The 13,496-nt window shown below is 45.2% G+C and overlaps 1 long non-coding RNA gene across 1 annotated transcript; it reads right to left on the bottom strand.

The window, feature by feature from the left end:
- Positions 1–477: 477 nt before the first annotated feature.
- LOC130541733 (uncharacterized) lies at positions 478–11,243 on the bottom strand. Its single transcript, XR_008955827.2, has 3 exons — positions 10,883–11,243; positions 9,986–10,383; positions 478–3,953 (listed from the first exon to the last, which is right to left on the bottom strand). It is a non-coding gene; the product is annotated as an uncharacterized LOC130541733 (long non-coding RNA).
- Between the last annotated feature and the right edge of the window lie 2,253 nt (positions 11,244–13,496).

Raw genomic sequence — 13,496 nt, 5'->3', positions numbered from 1 at the left:
TTTTGTTTATTTGAAGATCAATAGTGACAAGAATGTGGCAGTCTCCACCCTGAAAGACCATATTCAAGCACACTTTTTTATCTTGACTTCAAGTCTCAACCTGGACTCCAGCCTACAGCCTCTGGTAGGCAGACTATCTTGTGCTCACCCTTGTCTTGGCAGCACAATCACAGGCCCGTTTTGTGCGTTTGCCTTTTGGGGCCCAGTATACAAGAAATGGGCTTAACTGAAACTGTAAGTGAATTTGTCTGGAACACAGAAAACACTCAACAGCACATCTCACTCTACCAGACACTGTCAGTCTAATCAGAGGCCTTGAATTATTAAAGCTCTCTAGCCACTGAGAGCTGCAGGTCACCAAGGCACCGAACACACTTGCCTAAGTGGCACTGGATTAGGAATCAGTGGGCTCACAGCCAGCTGTTACTGTGGACCCCCCAAATTTGTTTGATCACCACTCTTCTTAGTCATGAAATCCCACCCTCCTTTCCCAGGCCTGATCCTGATGACAGAGCCCTGAACTGGCTCAGGTCCTGGCTTCTGGTCCTACCTCTGGAGTTGACTCCGGGGGTTTTGGCCAATCCTTTTTCTTCTTGGTACCTCCATATTCCCACCTGTATTGTGTGGCTACAAATATTTGCTTAGGATCATTTTAGCAGCTGTGAAGTGTCCTGGGAACTCTGAATGAAAGGTGCTCTATTCCAGCTTATGAACCAAGTGATGACTCTGGCCCTGTCCACACGGCAGGGCTCTGCAGGAGACAGACTGGACCCATTCATCCTTCATACAGTCCTAATTTTATTCCAGTGCCTCACTGTGGACTGAGGCAACAGGGCTTGTCAGAGAACTGAGCAGTCTTCACACTTTCAAAGTCCTTTCTATTTGGTAGGGTTGCTTTTTTTCCTTTCATTTTTTTCTTTTTTTAACCATTGCATATTAGCAAAGGTAAAATCTACCATGCAAGAAAAGGAACAATCATGAAAGGAGAAAGGCCTTCTCAAAGGAGGGCTGCTTATTAGTTCTTTGGAAGGTCAAGAAGGCCATTTGCCTGAGGCCGGGATTTATACTGTTAGCATGCTAGGCACACCTGGGGCCCACCCTGCATACATATCAGGGTGCCATTTTTACATGTATTTTTACATATGTGTCTGTTTTAGGGTGCCCATGATGCAAGAGAGCGGAGCTGAGAATCAATAGGGTAATGTGTCCAGGGCCTGCTAGTGATGAATGTGGGTGTTTTGGCCCATTTGGGCTGCCACAACAAAGTACCCCATAGACTGGGTGACATGCAAACAACAGAAATTTATTTCTCCCAGTTCTGGAGCCAGGAAGTCCAAGATCAAAGTATCAGCATGGTCAGGTTCTGTTGAGGGCCCTTTCCAGATTGCACACTGCAAACTTCTTGTATCCTCACGTGGTGGAGTGAGGGCGAGAGAGCTATCTGGGGTCCCGATGATAACAGCACCAATCCTATTCCTGAGAACTCCACCCTCATTACCTCCCAATGGCTTTACCTCCTAATCCTATCACATAGTAGGTTAGGGTTTCAACATATGAATTTTGGAAGGACACTAACATTCAGTCCATTGCACTGAGTATTTTTGCTTCTTCAAAATCACTCCATTGCTGCAAGCTATAATTGTGCATCTGTCTTGAGGCTATAATAGCATGTCTTAGAGCTGGAATCTCCAGCTTCCTGGAATCCTGGGCCCCTCTACTGACCTCTCTAACCCTTCCCCTGTAGGAGCACTTACTTACAGAACATTGAGTCTCTGCTCACTCTCTCCTGAATCCATTTCTGCTCCTTCTTCTTTGAACTCCTCACTAGCCCCAGGGCCCAGGCATCCCATCTAGATATCATCCCCAGTTGCAGATACCTGAGAAACTTTGCAGTCACTCTCTCCTTCACGGCTCAAGTCTTCACTCCCAATAGGTCTTCAATCACCATGCTTTCCAATCTCACTCTTATTCTGAGTATGCAGAGCATGGCTTCCCATTGCTTTCAAAGGGAAGGGCAAATGTCTTATGCAAATTACTGTATTAGTTTGTTCTCATGCTGCTAAGAAAGACATATCTGAGACTGGGTAATTTATAAGGGAAAAGAGGTTTAATGGACTCACAGTTCTACATGGGTGGGAGGCCTCACAATCATGGCAGAAGGAGAAGCAAAGGCATGTCTTACATGGTGGCAGGCAAGAGAGAAGTGCCGAGCAAAAGTGGGGAAAACCCCTTATAAAACTTATAAAACCATCAGATCTCGTGAAAACTCGCTCACTGTCATGAGAACAGCAGCATGGGGTAATCACCCCCATGATTCAATTATCTCCCACTGGGTCCCTCCCACAACAGTGGGAATTATGGGAACTACAATTCAAGATGAGATTTGGGTGGGGACACAGCCAAACCATATCACTTACCAAGGCCTTATATGATCTAGTCTGTGTCTTCCTGTTTGATTTAATTTTTCCTCTTATTCACCTCTTTGCTCATCAAATCCAGCCACATTATTCTTTTTCCCATCCTTCAGACTCATCCAGGTTCATTCCCACTTTAGAGTTTTGTACTTGTGCTGGTCTCTCTACCCAGTATACTCTGCCCACCAAAATTGGCATGCTGGCTTCTTCTTGTCATTCAGATCTTTGTTTAAACATCATATTCCCAGAGCTAATTCCTTGAGCATTTTGTCTAAAATAGCCCTTCCCTCTCAGTCACTTACATCTTGTAAAGCTAATTGTCTTCAGACATTTAAGATCATTGACAATGACTGATGCTATATGTGCTGTCTCTTTTCCTCCAATAGTAGAATATGGATTCTATGAGTAGAAAGCTTGTCTGACATTTTCCCTGCTATATCCCTAACACCATGGAATGTATACGGCACTTGACGGTTGCTCTATAAATACTTGTTGGATGACTCAATGAATGAACAAACTAGAAATATTTGTTATGGACTATAAGAGGTTGCCAGTGAACTTCACCTTGCAAACCTCATAGTCTTTAGTATTGGCACTAGAAGTCTCATCTTGATCCCATGCTCAACTGGTAGAAGGCCATAGTGTTGGGTCTGGGCTGGGTTGCAGTGTCCCACTCACCTAGGCTTTGTGGAGCTTAGCTGTGGCTAGTAGAACAAGGTACCAAGGGTCAGCCAAGAAGCAATCTCCAAACTTATCAGAAAGTCCAACCTGGCCGCTACTTCTTGTAGGACAGGCAAAGTGGGAAGACCTTGGTATGAAGCATAGGATATAAACTGGGGAAGCCAAACCAGAGTTCAAGTCTGGAGGAACTCCCAGAGCCATGGGAATGTGACTGTAGAAAGCCCCTATAGTTTTGGGTGAGCTGGTGAAGGAGCAGTTAGACTTACTTGGTTTAGGCACACAATGATCTTCAGTCCTTCTCTTGAAGGCATGAGCTGGCTGCAGTTCCACTTTGCCCTACTGGAGAGGATCTGATGCCAGAGACTGACAATGGGTCAAGGGCTGGGTGGAGAGTATTCACTGCTGATTAAGTCTTTCTTGATACTGAATAGAGAGTAGATTTAGTGGAGGGGAAGGGAAGACCACAGGAAGACCACCAAAGAGATTATTCTACAGTCCAGTAAAGAGAGGACAAGAGCCAGTGATGGCAGAAGGGAGGAAGAGAAAGAGATTCATGCAAGAGAATTACTAATGCAAAATGTGCAAAATTTAAATTCAATCAGATTAGACCAATGGAAAAAGAAAAAGAAGGATGCCATGAAGACTAGGAGGATCTGAGCTTGCTCAGCATTGTAGAGGGTGTTACGGGCCTTGATTAAGTTAAAGACAGCAAGGGAGAGGCACGTGAGGGCAGAGAAATGTGCTTTACCTCTGGGCAGGCTGATGTGACAAGCTCATCGAGCCTCCAGAGAGATTTTTTCCAAAAGTAGCTGGAAATATAGGCCTACAGCACAAAAGCCCTAGGAGCCAGGTGAACGCCTGGAAGAATAGAAGAAATTATATTATTTAAAGTAAAATGGGCCAGGCGTGGTGGCTTATGCCTGTAATCCCAGCACTTTGGGAAGCCAAGGTGGGCGGATCACTTGAGATCAGGAGTTCAAGACCAGCCTGGACAACATGGGGAGACCTGTATCTCTACTAAAAATACAAAAATTAGCCAGGTGTGGCGTGCCTGTAATCCCAGCTACTCCAGAGGCCAAGGCAGCAGAATCACTTGAACTAGGGAGGTGGCGGTTGCAGTGAGCCAAGATGGTACCACTGCACTCCAGTGTGAGCGACAGAGCGACACTCTGTCTCTAAACAAAACAAAATAAAACAAGCAAACAAACAAACAAAGTAAAATGGGGCTTTTGAAAGTGAACAAGAATTCTAGTAGAGGGAGGGGAAGCCAGGAGGACATTTTTAACTTGAATAAAAAGTAATGCTGATGGAGGGAAAGCTTGAAGCTGGAGGATGGTTTCTTATTCAAACGCAGTTTGGGATTGAATTACTTAAAATGTATCATGTGATTTCAGAAATCAGCTGTCTTTTTGCTTTACAAAGAGAACTCAGGAGTGTCTTTAGAGTCAGAAGCCTAGGAACCAAAACCCCAAAGGGGCCAGACCAGGAAAACCTAGCTCTCCCCAGTACAAAGGGGAAAGCGCTCCCGTTCACTGCTGCTTTCTGCACCACAACCGCTTGTGAAGAGCACTTTGTGCGAGTAATTCTGAAAGCGTCACACTAAAAAAAGAATTACATGTTATTAATCATAAAAGCGAAAGCAAAAACAAACGAAGGTTTCTCCTTGCCTTCGAATGAAGACAACCAAAAGCATCAGAGGTGAAAACAAGACAGACACGACATGGAGATTGAAAACCAGATTATACCCTAGGGAGCACGCATAAAATTAAGAAAATAATTACTGACTATGAGACGTAGATCACAGAGCAAAAGGAGTCCTAAAAGAACCTCCCACCCACAATAGAAACAAACAACAACTTAAAAACATGAAGAAAGTGGGCCGGACGCAGTGGCTCATTCCTATAATCCCAGCACTTTGGGAGGCTGAGGCGGGCGGATCACTTGAGCTCAGGAGTTTGAGACCAGCCTGGGCAACATCTCTATCAAAAATACAAAGTTAGCCTGGTGTGGTGGCGGATGCCTGTAATCCCAGCTACTCAGGAGGCTGAGGCAGGAGAATCGCTTGAACCCAGGAGATGGAGTTTGCAGTGAGCCGAGATCACGCCACTGCACTCCAGCCTAGGCAACAGAGTGAGACTCCGTCTCAAAAATAAAATGAATAGAATAGAATAGAGATATTTCATAAGCCGGTGTTACATTAATGAGAGAATATTATCAAGGTAGCCTTGGTCCTTCTCCCTGAGCTCTTACAATAAGCCCCAGGTCAGGGTTACAAACATCAAGCAAAGGGAATACTAAGGAGGTAGGGATAAGACTATGAGTCAGGGGTGGTAATAAAAAGATGGTCATGTGGGGTGAGGCAGGTGGGAAGTAGGGCAGGTCTTAGCTAAGAACATCAGAGGAAGCTTCTCAGACCAGACCCAAGGCTACAGGGTAAGGATCGACCGCAGAGACGGGGAGCTGCTGGCTTTCCGCGGCTGCAGCTTCTGGTGCTGCCTCTTGGACTAGTTCCCACATTACAGGTTACCTACAGCTTCCCCCAGAAATGAACATTTTCCTTTTGAAATATAGGACACAGACTCTACTATTTCTTGAGTATCTTGGAGGGCCTCCAGGCAATGTGGACCCGGAAATAGGAGATTTGGTTGTCAAATCAACCTTGAGAAATGCTGGATTCAAATAACCTTCTTTGAATTCTCAGTGACCATTGAATTCTCAGTATATGAAAGGCTCTCCAAAGTCCTGCTTTTATTTATTTATTTATTTATTTATTTATTTATTTAATTTGAGACAGAATCTTGCTCTGTCACCCAGGTTGGAGTACAGTGGCGCGATCTTGGCTCACTGCAACCTCTGCTTCTTGGGTTCAAGTGTGTCTTCTGCCTCAGCCTCCCATGTAGCTGGGATTACAGACACCACCACACCTGGCTAATTTTTGTATTTTTAGTAGAGATGGGGTTTCACTATGTTTGCCATTCTGGTCTTGAACTCCTGACCTCAAGTGATCCACCCATAATCGGCCTTCCAAAATGCTGGGATTACAGGTGTGAGCCACCACGCCCAGGCAAAAGTCCTGCTTCCACAAAACACACTTTAACTTCACTGCCTTAGGGTTATAATTTGGAACAATCACAATATCGGTCACCAAATTGGAGTTGGCTGATGGGATTGGCTGTGCCCATCTCTTCTTACTTCCATATTTCTGCTTTATAGTAAAGTTGAAGGGAGAAATTTCTCAGAGGCGGGTATCTGCACAATATGCATTCTGGCTAGATCCTCTCAGCACACCCATGGAAAGCTACAATACAAATTATCAATCTATTTGTAGAACACTCTGTGTGTTACAAAGAACTTTACTACTATTTATCATAGTATGATAAATATGGTGAATATGTAAATATAGTAAATCTATGTGCATAAAGTAAATGTGGAATATGACGGGAGTTGGAGGTGGCTGAGTCAATTGTATTCTAGGAGTGCAATAAAACAAGCTTGGTTCCTGCAAGGTGTATGTCAGTTGGTTCCAGTAAGGTGAAGATTTGGGATAATTGGATCCCACTTTCTACAGCAGTTTCCACGAGTTGAAAGCACACCTACTGCTTGCCCTGGGGGCGTTTTCTCCACCATCCCTTCTCAAGGTTCATTTCTAATTACTTGAATACCCCTAGCGTGCTGACTGAACAGGTTAATTTAAATGGGAAGACCTGAAACTCTTGTTTTTCAGCTCCTTGCTGGGGCACCTGATGATTATCCCATCGCCAACAGGGGCAAGTCCAAATGCCTTTACATCCCTTCACCACGTCATCTCCCATCACTTTCCCTGCACGCTGTGTTCCAGCTCCTCGGAACGACCTCCCATTTCCTGAATAGGTCACACTTCCTCCGCTTCTCACCCCTCAACATACCCACCCTGCATTCTGTTCCTGGCTGTCCTTCTTTCCTTTCTCTACCTGCAAAACCCTCCCCAGCTCCCCAAGGCAGAGCTAGTTGCTTCTTCCCTTGGATCCCATGGCCCTTCCTACCTATGGACCTCCCATAGTGCCTAATGGCTTGTAAATGATGTCCAGGGAACATTCATTGAGGGGATGGTTCATTTAGGGACTGACTTTTACTGTAGTGTCTCTGAATTTGATGTTAAGACACAGGAAAGCATGCCACCAACTGCCAGCAGTCAATCAGGATCAGTGGGAAGAGGTAGGGGCCAGAGCTGGTGCTGGCTGGCTGGGGGTGGTGGGACAGGCCTAGGTAAGTGGCTGCCAAGTATAATCTCTTTAGGGGAAGAGATATGATATGGTTTGGAGGTTTGTCCCCTTCAAATCTGATGTTGACATGTGACCCCAGTGTTGGAGGTGGGGCCTGGCAGGAGGTGTTTGGATCATGGGGGTGGACCCCTCATGAATGGCTTGGTTCCCTTGGTGATGAGTGAGTTCTCACTCTATTAGTTATTGATATCTGATGGTTAACAAGAACCTGACACCTCCTCCCTCTCTCTCTCACTCTCACTGTGTGACACGTCTGCTCCCCCTTCACTTTCTGCCATTAGTAAAAGCTTCCGGAGGCCTCCCCCAAAACAGATGCTGGCACCATGCTTGTTGCACAGTCTGAAGAACCATGAGCCAAAATAAGCCTCTTTTCTGTATGAACTACCTAGTCCTGGGTATTTCTTTTTAGCAATGCAAAATGGACTAATACAAGTCATACATGTAAATTTTTTAAAAATGCTTTTCTAAAGAAACATAGATTTAATGAGGATAAGGAACAATGGCCTGACAGAAAGAATGGATTCAAAGTAAGCCACCTTGAATAGTAGAGGGAAGAAGAGATGGGGCAAAGGACTGTGCCTGGGCTCTGCCTGCTGGCAGGGCAGAGATCTCACTGCGGTGCCAGGGGTGCTCCTTGTCTCAGAGTAAGGGCAGGGCTGAGGAGAAGGCTGAAGTCCCTCCCCACACCTTCAGCCTCCATGGTAAAGGCAGGGACTTGTAGCCAGGTTCTCCTGGAAGAGAGGTAAAGGTAGTATACGATTTGCTACTGGTTTTTCACCTATTTTACCAAACATTTCCTCTTCATGTTTAAACTTCTGTTATTTGACTAAAATCTCTAAGAAAAGCTTAGTTCCTTCTGAGCTCAGTCCACTCTTGTTATCTTTTCTCAAAATTTCTGAACTCAAAGGGGCAGAAATCAGGTTTCTAGACATTCAGCTCAGCCAGGCAAACAGCCTCTAGTAATTCCAGGCAAGTGCAAAGACAAGCAGCAAATTGGGCAAACAGTAGAGGTTGCACCTGTTTTCTTTTTGAGAGTATCCTTATCAGAGAGCCAAAACTAGTCATTAAATTGTGTTTGTTTGCTAATGTTGCTTTACCTTGCTGAGCTAAAAGTGCCCCCATGGACAAAAAAGATCACAGACCACTGCGATTGACAGGGACTGCAGAGTGTATTTAGTTCCTCCCACCTCATTTCACAGGGTGGAAATTGATAGGGGAAAGGGGGAATTCAAATTACAACAGACTTGATAGAATTCTTTTGCTGTTTTCCTCTAGACAACTCAGGCTCAGTTTAAGGTCCTTTTAAAAAGGCCCCATTTTCTGATCTGCTCCTTCGGAAACAGGGCAGCAAATATAAGGATGGGAACAGAAGTGAGAAAGGCACTCAGAAGCAACGGACACAAAAAAAGAGCGATTGATGGACCTGCCCGAGCTTGGGTAGATAATTCCACTCTGAACCAATCCTGGCATAGAGGAAACACCATAAAATACTGATCTATGAACAGATATATCGAATTGCCCATTCCTTCTTAAAATATACTAGTGGACAGACGCAGCGATACAGGTACATATCTTAACTGCTAATCCCATAAACGTGATTGAGCATCCACTCTGTATTAAATCCACAGAGATTAAAGCAAGGATATGCATATGTATAATGAGAAGAACAAACATTTATTGAGAGCTACAATGTTCCAGGTGCTGGACCAAGTTATATCCTTAATAGTAACTACATTTAACCTTAATAGTAAGTACAATTGTTTGTCCACTTTATAGGTAAGGAAACTGAGAGTAGGTTGATGAAGTAGCGTGCCTGAGGTCACACAGCTGACAGGTGACAGTGCTGAGATTCTGAATTAGTTTAGCCTGAGTTCCTAATCATTCTGCCCCAGTGACCTCCATGAGACTAGATCCCTGGAACCTGCAGTAAAATGGGTGGCGCATACCCAAACAGAGTGCCAGTACCACGTGATAAGAACTTCAAATGGGACAAGGGAAGATGGGGTAAAGGACAGGGAGATTTGCTAAATGATACAAGATTACAGCTGGATAGGAGGCGTAAGGTCTAGTGTTCTATAGCACTGTAGGATGACTGTAGTTAATAGAAACATATAGTTTCAAAGAGCTAGAAGGAGGATCTTGAAAATTTCTAACACAAAGAAATGATAATGTTTGAAGTGACAGATATGCTAATTATCCCGATCTGATCACTATACCTTCTATGTATCAAAAGATCACTATGCACCCCATAAATTTGTACAATTATTATTTGTCAATTAAATAAATAAAATAAAAAGGATTCCAAATGGGAAAAAGGAAAGAAAGAATTCACAGGGAAGGTAACGCTAGAGCAGACGCTTAAAGAATGACGGAGCAGACCAGATGAGGTGGCTCATGCCTGTAATCCTAACACTTACGGAGTCTGAGGTGAGAGGATTACGTGAGCCAAGGGGATCGAGACCAGCCTGGGTAACATAGCAAGACTCCGTCTCTATTTTTAATACATATTTATATTATAAAATTTTTAAAAAAAGAGAGAGAATGAGGGAGGAGATGTCCATTTGGAAAGGAGTGGAGGAGTGGAAACGCGCCTTAGGAATGGGGTTGAACTAAATAGGAACATCGTACCTGATGCTGTAGAAGAACCGAATGGTGCCAGGGTCAGACAAAACGTACCCCGGGGGCTCAGATGGTGGCCTAAATCCAGCTGAACAGAGAGACCAACCTCCATGCAGTCGGGATGAAGAGTTGTAGACCACAAGGTGGAAATTGCTATTGGCCATCGGAGCTCAACCTTCATGGAGACTGGTGCGCTGCTGCCCTCTCAGGTCACCAGCTGGACGCTGCCCTGGAGTAGACTAGCTGGGAGGGTTATGCAGGGTAGGGACGCAGCCAAATGGAGCTGCCAAGAACCAGAGAAATTACTGAAGATGGTGTCAAGTCCTCTGAAACAGTCTCCTTTTCCATAGCCCCTGGCTTCATCCAGCCTCACCCTTGGAGATCAGCACGTGCTGCAGGCAGGGGATCTGCAAGAAACGCAAGAGGTATCAAAGAAAAGGCTGGTTCCACGTGATATTGATGCCCAAGCATCTAGCAAAGTCAGCTTTCTGTTCTTTGCTCTGTGCTTGGTTAGGCAAGTCCTTGAGTTTGAAAGACCAAAAATCTTTCGATGTCCGTGGCTAACACATGGACATCAGTCAGTCTGAGTGGCCCTAGCACCTCCGCTAATACTCGCTGGCCTCCTTAGAGAGGCATCCCTTTTCTCTTTTGCACACCTTGGATTTTCTCTTTTTCCATTTCCCACCCTAATCCTCTCTGAGGTTCCCTGTTCCCTTCCCTTTCGTCTTCCTCTTTCCTCCATCAGTCTCTGGTGGACCCGCCCCATGGTTGGCAGCTCTGGGGCCAGGCAGTTGCCACTACTGGTTCTCCAGGCCCACTATGGAAGAGCAGCATCCCCTTGTGATCACAGACTACCTGCATCTGGACCCCCCAGAGAGCTGGGAAAATGCAGAGCCCTGGGCCCACCTCCAATCTGCTGAAATGGCTCGCTGTACTGGAAGCTATGCCTCCAACAAGTCTTCTGGATCAGTCTTTGCTCACTAAGGTTTGAGACCCTCTGCTCTGGAGATAAAGGCCCTAGAAACTCTGGTCTCTCATCTCTCTCTCTGCTTCCCCTATTAACCCTTCTCCAAAAAATGGAGAAGCTAAGTTGAAGGCACAGCATTGAGCTTTTCCTTTCCCTTCTGTCTTCTGTCTTGACGTCTTTCTCCTCTACTGGATGGTGAATCCCTAAGGATGGGAGTTGTGTTCTACTCAGCTCTGGAACCCTGAAGTTCCCATGATGTCTGGGTCACCATGGACACTTAGAAATGTTTGTGGAATGAATAAATTGTTGACGCAGGGAACACTCTCTCTCCCTTCCTCCCCGCTCCCTTCTTTCCTCCTCCTCCCCTTTTCTGTTCCTCTTTCTCTTGGGATCCCCTCGGCCTTGGGCACAAAACCCAAATGTTTTAAGAGATTGTTAATGTTTAAAGGGAGACAGGCGGTCACAGGCAGGGCAATGGCAGGTTGCTCAATGGACAAACAAATCCACCTTCTTCTGTTGTCTCCTAAGCCAACAGGAAGCAGCCAGAAGACGGTCAGACGGTCACTCACCCAGCAAGTGCTCGGGACAGCTGTCCTGCCTGCCCCACGCAGCAGTTGCATAACCTTGCTGCAATAATCAGAGCTATAAATAGTCTTTACTGAGAAGCCCCAATCTGGGATTGGACAGGCCCGAGGAGTGGCCTTTATTTGTTGCCCCTTCAAACCAGTGGGGAAAAACGATTTTTGAAAGTCTCACTTATAGACTCTAAGCCTGGGGCAAAGTATTCCATGTTCTCCTTTGAGTTTAGCCTGTGGTCTCATTCTGTGACTGCATTTGGAGTCTCCATGCGGCTCTTTCTCCTTCTCCTTACTGTGACAATACGTGACCCAGTTCCACTGATGGAACGATGCTAACAAAGATAATGATGATCATTCTTTAGTAGATCTTCTTTTCCACCCGCTCCTATCACTCCTATTCTTGTCTAGTCTTTTGTCTCTTGTGTATGGCCCTTTCAGTGCCTTGCCCATTGATTGGTGACTCTATCTCCATCTAGTCTATAAGACCAATTCTTCTGAACACTTGTTTTTTTCATGTTTTCCCCCGGTTCAGAGTCTTTCAGTGGCTTCCCCTTACTTACAACAGCAGCCTACAATTCTCAAAGGCACCTCCTATTCTTAATGTATGTGTTTTGTTTGTTTGTTTGTTTGTTTGTTTGAGACAGAGTCTTGCTCTGTTGCTCAGGCTGGAGCATAGTGGAGGTGATCTCGGCTCGCTGCAACCTCCGCCTCCTGGGTTCCAGTGATTCTCCTGCCTCAGCCTCTCAAGTAGCTAGGACTACAGGTGTACACCACCATGCCTGGCTAATTTTTGTATTTTTTAGTAGAGACAGGGTTTCACCGTATTGGCCAGGCTGACCTTTAACTCCTGACCTCATGATCCACCCGCCTTGGCCTCCCAAAGTGCTGCGATTACAGGCGTGAGCCACCATGCCTGGCCAATGTTTGTATTTATTTATAAATCAAATATGTGTGCTACTGTCAGTTTATAGAAAATATTAGAAAACTTTACTTTCATTGTTAATTTTTGACAAACCATAAATAGTAGTTCTAATACTTTCTCCCTGACCGCCAGTGGATCACTGTGAATATCTCACAGTGGATATCTCTGAATATAGCATTGAATCATTTTGCTGGGATATCAAAGGCTTTCAAGATCTAGCTTCAGGTCATTTCTCCATTGTCTCAACATTTCTTAGAGATGACTACGGCCAGGCACAAGGCTAGGCTCAGAAGGCAACAATGAGTAGTTACCATCCCTGCCTATCAGGAGCTCACAGACTGGTAGAGGAGATAAACTCATAAACAGGTAACTTTTTGGAGAGTCCTATGTATCATCAGAAACGTTTGCACAAGGCATTAAGAAAGTACAGTGGAAAGAAATGACAGCCTATGTGAATCCAGAAAGGCTTCATGGACGACTATTTGAGTGGGGTCTTGAAGGATGAGTATTTCACCAAGTCACAAAAAGGACAAAGGGCCTTCTGGGCACAGGCAAAGGCACAAAGGTAAAAGAAGAGCTTGGTACACCGGGGAAGGGAGAAGCTGTTCACAGAAGCTGATGGGACCTGGAGGAGAGGGATGGAAGATGAGGACTATAAAGGGAGGTTGAGAACAAATCATGGAGGACCTTATCTGGCCATACCAATAAGACTGGCTGGTATCCTGAAGTTAGTGGGATTCAAGGATGTTGTGACAAACTACATTTTCTCCTAAATCTGATTTTTCCTGACCTCTCTGCAGGAGTAACAGACTATAAAGTAGGAAGAATAAAATCAGCATTTTCCCCAGGGCTCTCATGAAGCTGATAGTCTGGGCTGCTCAGGAGGCCCCGCACCAAGGGCCACAGCCCCAAGACAGTAGGACATGCCCCTCTCCAAAGTCTAAATTCAAGGTCAAGAGCATCCAGTGTTTGAACTAAAACTAAGGAAAACTTGCACTGCATGACTGGGACTAGTGGTCATTGGAAAAGCTTTTCAGGGGTCACTAGAAGTTG

The sequence above is a fragment of the Pan paniscus genome, chromosome 7 (genome assembly GCF_029289425.2).
Source record: "Pan paniscus chromosome 7, NHGRI_mPanPan1-v2.0_pri, whole genome shotgun sequence".
Taxonomy (NCBI): Eukaryota; Metazoa; Chordata; class Mammalia; order Primates; family Hominidae; genus Pan; species Pan paniscus.
The sequence above is the reverse complement of the archived record's forward strand: the minus strand, read 5'-3'. Positions and strand labels throughout refer to the sequence as shown.